This window comes from Trachymyrmex cornetzi, unplaced genomic scaffold (genome assembly GCF_001594075.2).
Source record: "Trachymyrmex cornetzi isolate Tcor2-1 unplaced genomic scaffold, Tcor1.1 scaffold223, whole genome shotgun sequence".
Taxonomy (NCBI): domain Eukaryota; kingdom Metazoa; phylum Arthropoda; class Insecta; order Hymenoptera; family Formicidae; genus Trachymyrmex; species Trachymyrmex cornetzi.
The window spans coordinates 2829769-2837554 of NW_017296881.1; the positions used below are offsets into that span (position 1 = coordinate 2829769).

The window sequence follows — 7786 nt, forward strand, 5'->3', positions numbered from 1 at the left end:
CCGTCCGTCCGTCCGCACATCCGCCGGAGGACCTCTCCCCGTTTCCTGCCCCTCCCTTCTTCTTCCGCCTCTTTTTCTTCCCTGCTCTTCCTCCACTGTCGCCGACGTCGTCGTCGTCTCCCTTCACCGGGAGCCCGCGTGAAAACTTCGTGGGACCGCCAGGAATAAATAATGTTTACAAACAAAACCACTGTTGATCGGTTGCCGAGGGCTCGACACTACGCGTGTGCCCCCGTTTACAGCTGGCTCCCAGCCGGCGTCGAATTTTCGATCTCTAATGTCTAGAATTCATTTCTGCTCATTTCTATGAATGTAGTTTCATTTTAATCTCGGTTCCACTAACTCTTTCTCTTTTTTTTTTCTAGTTTGAAGAATTAGAAAAAGGTTAAGAGTAAGTTGGACTGAGATTGAAGTTAATCTATATTGGTAGAAGACATTATAATCGAGATTAAAATTGAACTGCATTGGTAGAAACGGGAATAAGAATTAGAGAGAAAGATGAAGTTGAACTCGAATTGAACTTAATCTATATTGACAGAAACGGGCATTAATAATTCGCGGGTCTTGCGATCCATCCGAAAGATCATATGGATTCGCGTGATCTTAGCAAAGACAAGTTCACGTGGGATGATCGATCCCTCCTGCATTTCAGGAGTGATTAAATCATCCACCCCGTGACATTTTGACGTTTAAAGTTCCTTCGAGGTGGTAGAGTAACCGGTAATCTACTTCTGATTCCTCACGCGATGATATCGACATCCCGTATCAATTTATGTGCACAAATATGTAACCCACGTACGATATACTCGTTAAACTTTTGGTTTACCTTTGAAAGATTTAATACCTAGGGATAGAATAAATTTCATTCCCTCTCTTCCGTCCTTTGCTATCTCTGTTTCTCTTGCGAAAACCTTCCCGCCGATCGGTACTTTGCATCGATTATAACTTGCCAATGTTTACACTGTTCGCGTTATTTTCGGTCCGCAAACCACGGATGTTAACCGTAGCTCTCGGCCTCGTGAAAATAAGTCGATTCGGTAGAGCGAACTTCGTTTTTGCTGGCGACACGCCAAAGATCTGTGAAGTTAGCCCGACGCTCTATTAATGTAAAAAAAATGACAGTAGCACTTTTCATAGTTGCACAGTTTTCTTATAAAAATAAAAAAATATCCCGTTTTTTTCTACTAAAAAATCATAATTAGTACGATTCAATTTTGATTTTTAGTGTAAAACGTGTGAAAAATTTTTAGTATAAAATTTGTGGAACTTTTTCTATTTTTATAAGGAACTGTAAAACTATGAAAAGTATTGTAATTTTTTTTATATTAATAGAATCTCGTCCTAACCTCACAAATTCTTTTTAAACATGAAATGTGAAGTTAGCATGACATTCTATTAATATAAAAAAAATAATGACAGTTGCAGTAGCACTCTCTCCCTCTCTTCCTCCCTCCCTCCCATAGTTCTACAGTTCCTTATAAAAGTAAAAAAAGAATTCCGCATTTTTTATACTAAAAAACCAAAAATGAATTTTATTTTCTTCTCGAAAGTACAAAAAACAACAATAAATATTGCTACTTTTGACGGCAGTTCCCGTTAATACTACTCGAGTTTTACTGATGTAATTTGAAAGAAAATTTCATTAATTACTAATTTTTATATACTCTGAGTACAGAAAATGGTTGGAGAAAAAATGGAGTTAGCACTTCAAATTGTCAAATGTTATTTTTTTAGTTAAATCAATCGAACTATTTCTAAAACCTATCAGGAATTATATAGAACTATTGAGGGTACAAATAGAACTTGTATTGAAACTTGTGGTGCAAAAAGATGAGGTGCCAACTTCACACGTGCCACACCAAGCGAGCATTTCACGTGCGCGGCCGAAAACGACGAATAAGGAAAAACACTACGTGTGTTCGAGGGATACGATGGGTGTCGTCAGCAAAAGTCAGAAACTTTTACGAGTAACCGTCGTTCGAAAGCACGTGCTTTCCCCCTACTTTATTTCCCTTTTATAGCTGGAAAATGTATATGTCAAAATTGAAATTGTAGAGACATAAAAATTTTACAAATCGTAAAACTGAAAGATGTTCGAGAACCTACACGAACGATTTTGCTGAAGTATTTAAAAATTTAGCTAGATCTGAAAATAATTTTGTTGGACCATCAAAATAATTATGTTGAATCATCATTAAAATAATTATGTTGGATCGTTAAAATAATTATGTAAGAGGTTCAAGTATGACGACAATGCTACAAAAAAAATGTTGACATTCTGGAGCAATCAATTTGAGCGCCCTTAAGTAATTATTTTGATGATACAGTAAAATTCTTTTCAGATCTATATCTGAATAAATACTAATCTATCTGTATTTAGCCAATTACTAGATACTTCAGCAAAATTTGTTTTTTTTTTTGTATAGACAACAGATCTGGAAATATACTCAATAAACTAGCTTTTCATCAATATAATAAACCATCGGAACGTTCCGATCACACACATTCATTTCTCTCGATTAAAACCTTAAGTTTATAGCCTAATAAAGTCCGAAATATATATTTTTAAGGACACTTCTTAACATACAATTCAAATTGTTACTAATCCTCTTTTGAAAAATTGTTTTCAGTCCTTTGCAACCGTTCGATCTATCTCTGGATTGGTGTAAAATCGAGCGCATCGGCGATGCGTTTGACGGTCAAACTCCTTCGTAATGCTTAGGATCCATTTATTTACGTAATTAATTTTATGGCTCAGCTGTGCTTCACGCTCGCGAAGAGCTAATAGAATCAGTAGGTCGCGTGTCACGAAGTGTCCTTGCGCAAATACACACCGGACACATCCTATTAATACATCCTATCCCGTCATCCATACTCTTTACATCAACGGCAAATTGTATATAATTCATTTTTATTATTCTCGACCTTCGTATAAAAGAAACAAATGATCAAGCCGATTAGCTAAAAACCGCGCAATCGTTCTGTCTATCCTCCGAAATTATCGCGTGGCGCGATAGTTCTGTCAGTCATTCTCTCACATAATGAGAAAACAGTATCTTGGCACACCGAACTTGGTGCGTGAATGAATGGACCACATTGAATATCGGATTACATAGCTGTGTCTCTGTTAATGGAGTCTTAAAATCCATCTTGAAATATTTCAATTCTACTGTCGTGTCGTTTTGAACGACGTATCTCTCGCCTTTGCACAAACGGAGGTTTGCCGTCGGCGAATAGTAGCTCCGGGTATCGATTGTTTGACGCGGTATCTCTCTCGCGAAAGTTCGCTAAACTGTATTCAGCCAGCAGCAAAGTTCGCGAAGCGTGGTCGATTCATGAGCAATTCCTTTAAAGCCGTCGGCGCATGGAACGGCGGTAACAGTGTAATTCTATGTAATTAATCGCGTATAGCACACTAAAAAATATACACGTGAATTTAACTATACGATGTTTATATAATACTCACCGTGTTAATATTAACACCCACACACTTAGAAACCCATTTAGTTGGATCAATTTACTATAATATGTGTAGTATATAAATTCACAAAGAAATTATGTAAGATCCAGCTTCGACTGTTATAGGCATTTTAAACTCTTACTTGTAGTAAAAATCAATTTATTTCTTGTTTCAATATGGGTAAACAAGATCCTTGATTGATGCAATAAAATATTTTAGTTGAAGCAAAACATTTGGTTATTGTAACATTTTAACAAGTTTATCAGATGTCAATATTTATCAGAAACAAGTAAAATACTACAATAACCAAATGTTTTGTGCTTTAACAGAATTATTTTATTGCATTAATCAAGGATTTTATTTGCTCATAGCCAAATAAGAAATTAATTGATTCCACTAAATGGATGTTTTAGTGCATGGGACGGTTCATAGTTTGTTTTTATTTCAAGACTGTCTTAAATAATGTCTTAAAATGCTAATACGACCCTCTGATTAGTTCGTGACGTCTTAAGATTGTACTTAAGATGATCAAGGGGACTTAAATATAAGAACCGAGTATGAATATCGGTCAATGGTGCAGATTTAGCACCGGAGGTTTTGAACAAGAACACTTAAGGAGAGAATGGACGCGCCCAAGGTGTGGTTAAAACCCCTGATGTTTGCACTAACGCCATCAAAGGTTTGGATTTAAAACCCCTGGTGTTAAATCCACACCGTGGGAGCATTCATTCTGACCTGAATGTTCCCTAGGTACTATTTTATTCTTGTTTAATATTCGAACAAAAGGATAAAATGATACCTGCGTGGTACTCGGGTGGGAATCAACATACCTTAATGTTATAAACAATGAGAGTTTTAATTCCTTGATGATGCTGATATAAACATTAGTTTTAAATTTATATTTTGATATATATTAAATTCACACTTTGATGTGTTGATACACCAACACAGTAATAATTATAATATAGATATCGCATGTTAAATCTATACATTTATATTTTTTAGAACGTATTTTTGAATATACATCTTCAAACGTCCTGCGATGCTTTTGCATTTTATGTGTCGCGCCACGATCAAAAGATTGTATGGATCGTTTGAGTCGGATTTATTTTTGCGTTTACGCGAAAGTCGGGTCGACTTTGATTGCTGGTATAAGTGAGATAACTTTTGTACGACAGAATAATAGGAAATTCTCTCAGTGCTAACGAGTTTACGTCACGTAATATTGTGTGCGGCTTAAGTTTCAAAGAAAAATTGACAATAAAACCCATACTTTTTTATTAGATTAAGCTCGCAGCTCCAAGGTAATTAAGAATTGCGCGGTTTATCACATCACTTACTATATCGTCTCTCTTTAAAACGCTATATAATAGAGGTCAGAGCTTAGTTGATGGACACGCAATATCGATCCTTTATTTCTACGTTTTGGCTCGATTAATCTTGGTCATCCAATGACCATTAAATTTGGATTAACCAGTGAGGTCCATTACCGTTTCCATAGAACCTCCCTCGCGTTTGCATTCAGTGCTCCGCGTAAATCGTCACGCATCGTAACAACTAAGTCGTAACGTCGCGCTTTATGGATCGTGTCGCGAATGTACCTACTCATAAATACGATCCAGAAGCAACCGGGATTCCTCTCGAACACTCTGCGAGGAATCACGCGCGTGGGGAATATATACGCCTCCGATTCTCTGATCAGCCTTCGATTATTACGGCCGGATCGGATCCCCGATACATCTCCAATAGGTATATTCTAAAAAATGTCAGAGTGCGCGAGTTGTTTTTAGCTCATTATTTTTGCAGCGCCTTTGTAACTTAGTGAACAGCAGATTTGTATTATTCGTCATGTAGTTTATCGCGCCATTGAGAAAAAGGCTGGAGACTCGAACGGGGGCGTTGGCGTTCGTCTGCGCGCGTAGGTAAATCACGCGCTCGTTTCGACGATCATCGACGTGATAAAATTTCGATCCGCAACTCGTCAACGTTATTAACATTATCAAGAGGAAAAAGAGGGAGATATGTGCGGCACGCGGCGGTAGGCTCGTCCGACGGTGAGTTTGAGCGACCGAATGGGGACACCCGACGTGTGCCGACGGTCTTTTTTTCTCAAATAAACTATAACCAGGTCATATGCTTAGCTTACGTAGCGTAGTAATCGCTGAGAGAAGCTTAGTCGACTAATATTAGACTAAAATTAACTCCAACTAAAAGCGTTGACACTGGTCGAGTATACTCGACTTGTCACACCGACCCAGTCGACCGTACGTCGACTGTAAATCCGGTATAAGTCAACGTTAACGCTGTCATCGGCGACGTTGCAGAGGCCTCTCCCTCTCGTTCAGCGCCGGCTAATTAAAAGAGGAAAAAAAAAAATCCCGCGGCGACACGTTGAGATTATTCATGACAGCATTAATGCGCAAGCGGTATCGCGTATAGCTGTATAACCCTCGCCGCTTCACGGGGCGCTTAAGTTAAAAATGCGTGAACGCGCATCTGGAGACACCCGGGATAACCATGCCCTTCGAGTGCATTTCGCGAAGGTGCTCTTGCGAGCCACCTCTGCAAAGGGATCGTGTACCCGCGCCGTTGCGTAAAATAAGATTCCTAGAGGGGAGAAAATTCCCGAGCCCGGGAAAGATCGAGAGGAAACTCAGTAAATTATGAATCGCGTTCATAAATCGTGCAAAGTAGAAAAATATGCGGTTTACGCGATATTTCAGCACGTGCACGTGTCTGTTTGAATGCATAAAATTATGACTTCGAAGTAGTTTTATTTAAACAAACAGACTTAATGAAACGCAAGTTAACAGAAAGATAAGTAAGCATGGAAAGAACGAATTTTACTGAAGTATCTAAAAATTTAGCTTATAGATACAGAAAATAATTGCGTTGGACTATCTATCTATACAATTACGTAGCAATTTTATGATGAGTAATATTGCAAAAAGTTTTGATATTCCAGCAACCGATTTGAGTGTCTTACATAATTATTTTGATGGCTCAACAGAATTATTTTCAGATGTATATATCTAGTTAAATTTTTAAGATACTTTAACAAAAATGTCTTCCGTATGGATTCAAAACATCTCAGTAAAATTTTTAGTTTTATAGTTATATTTTCTACTAGTTATTATAGTCAAATTTACATTAGTTATATCTTAATGAGATAAAGGAAATAGATAGAAGAATAGTGGTGAACTTTAAAGGGTTGTCTGTATATACAGTGGAGGTAGTAAGCCGTAAGAAATCGACCAATCACAGTCGAATGTGAGGAGAATAATCGACTATGATTGATCAATTTCTTACAATTTACGGCTTATTACCTCCATTGTAGACGACCCTTAAAACTTCTCGCTATCTCAGCAATACCTTTCATTGTCCTTTTCTAGAACACAAAAAAAAGAACTACATCTTCTCTAAAACTATGTCTTTTCCTTTTTCAGAATAAGATTTTAAAGAAACCAAAGGAAATGTGGTGCTCTGTAGCCACGTATTCCATTTACCTGCTTTTAAAGGTTAACGGAGAGTTTCGCGCAAAAAGAAAAGAAAATACATTTTTTTCTCGAACAGATAATGTGGATACATTATCTGTCAAGTTTGCGAGAGGATGGCCGGCCACAGTCTTTTCACAGCCTTTAACTTTCTTACGAGCTCATTCTCTCAACGCTTTTACGTTCGACATTTCATGGAGACTGATACCTTGGGAACACCGAGGGACACTTCGCGTTCGTGCGTACCGTACATCCTTGAACTATAAAGTATAATGCGGTATCGTATGATACGGCACGTATCACCGTTATGCCGGTCTAATATAGTAGAAGCTCGGAACAACTCAATTTTCGACTTTGATTAACTGCCGTCGTCTTTGCCCCCGCGTGAAATACGTACGTATAGGCGATCGCGTCAATACAGCTCGGTATTCGGTATCCTACTGCGCGATTCTGCGTACGCTGGGTGAAGCAATCCTGGTAAATTTTCTGGCGTATGCTTACAGAAAAAATATACGTAGCTCGGAGATACCGAGATTGCGTATTACTGTGTAAATGTAAACTTTATTTTCTCCGTATCTCTTTTTTCTCTTTCATTTTTTCTCTCCTCCTTTATACGAAAAACGTCGCGATTCTCACAAGCGATCGAGCGTTTTGCTGTAGTAATTAATTCTTAAAATGATCAAAATGACAATATGAGAATGTTGTAAGAAGGTACGAATGCGAAACGAAGTATCTTATTGTTTCGGTACGCAAATAGTTAAATCATCGCTAGTGTTGACGCTCGGCAAAGTTTGCTCTCTGTCTCTCTCTCTCTCTCTCTCTCTCTCTCTCT

General features: G+C 38.0%; 1 protein-coding gene across 3 annotated transcripts in view; it reads left to right on the forward strand.

Moving 5' to 3' along the window:
- Gprk1 (G protein-coupled receptor kinase 1) overlaps window positions 1-7786 on the forward strand; it is a 24908-nt gene that overhangs the window by 1233 nt on the left and 15889 nt on the right. Inside the window, exon 1 of one of the 3 annotated variants that reach the window (XM_018506321.1) lies at window positions 6961-6978. The exons of the other annotated variants lie outside the window; for them this stretch is intronic. The gene's annotated coding sequence lies outside the window, so the exon portion shown is untranslated. Of the gene's footprint in view, window positions 1-6960; window positions 6979-7786 lie in introns of those variants that run through there. 3 annotated transcript variants of the gene reach the window in all.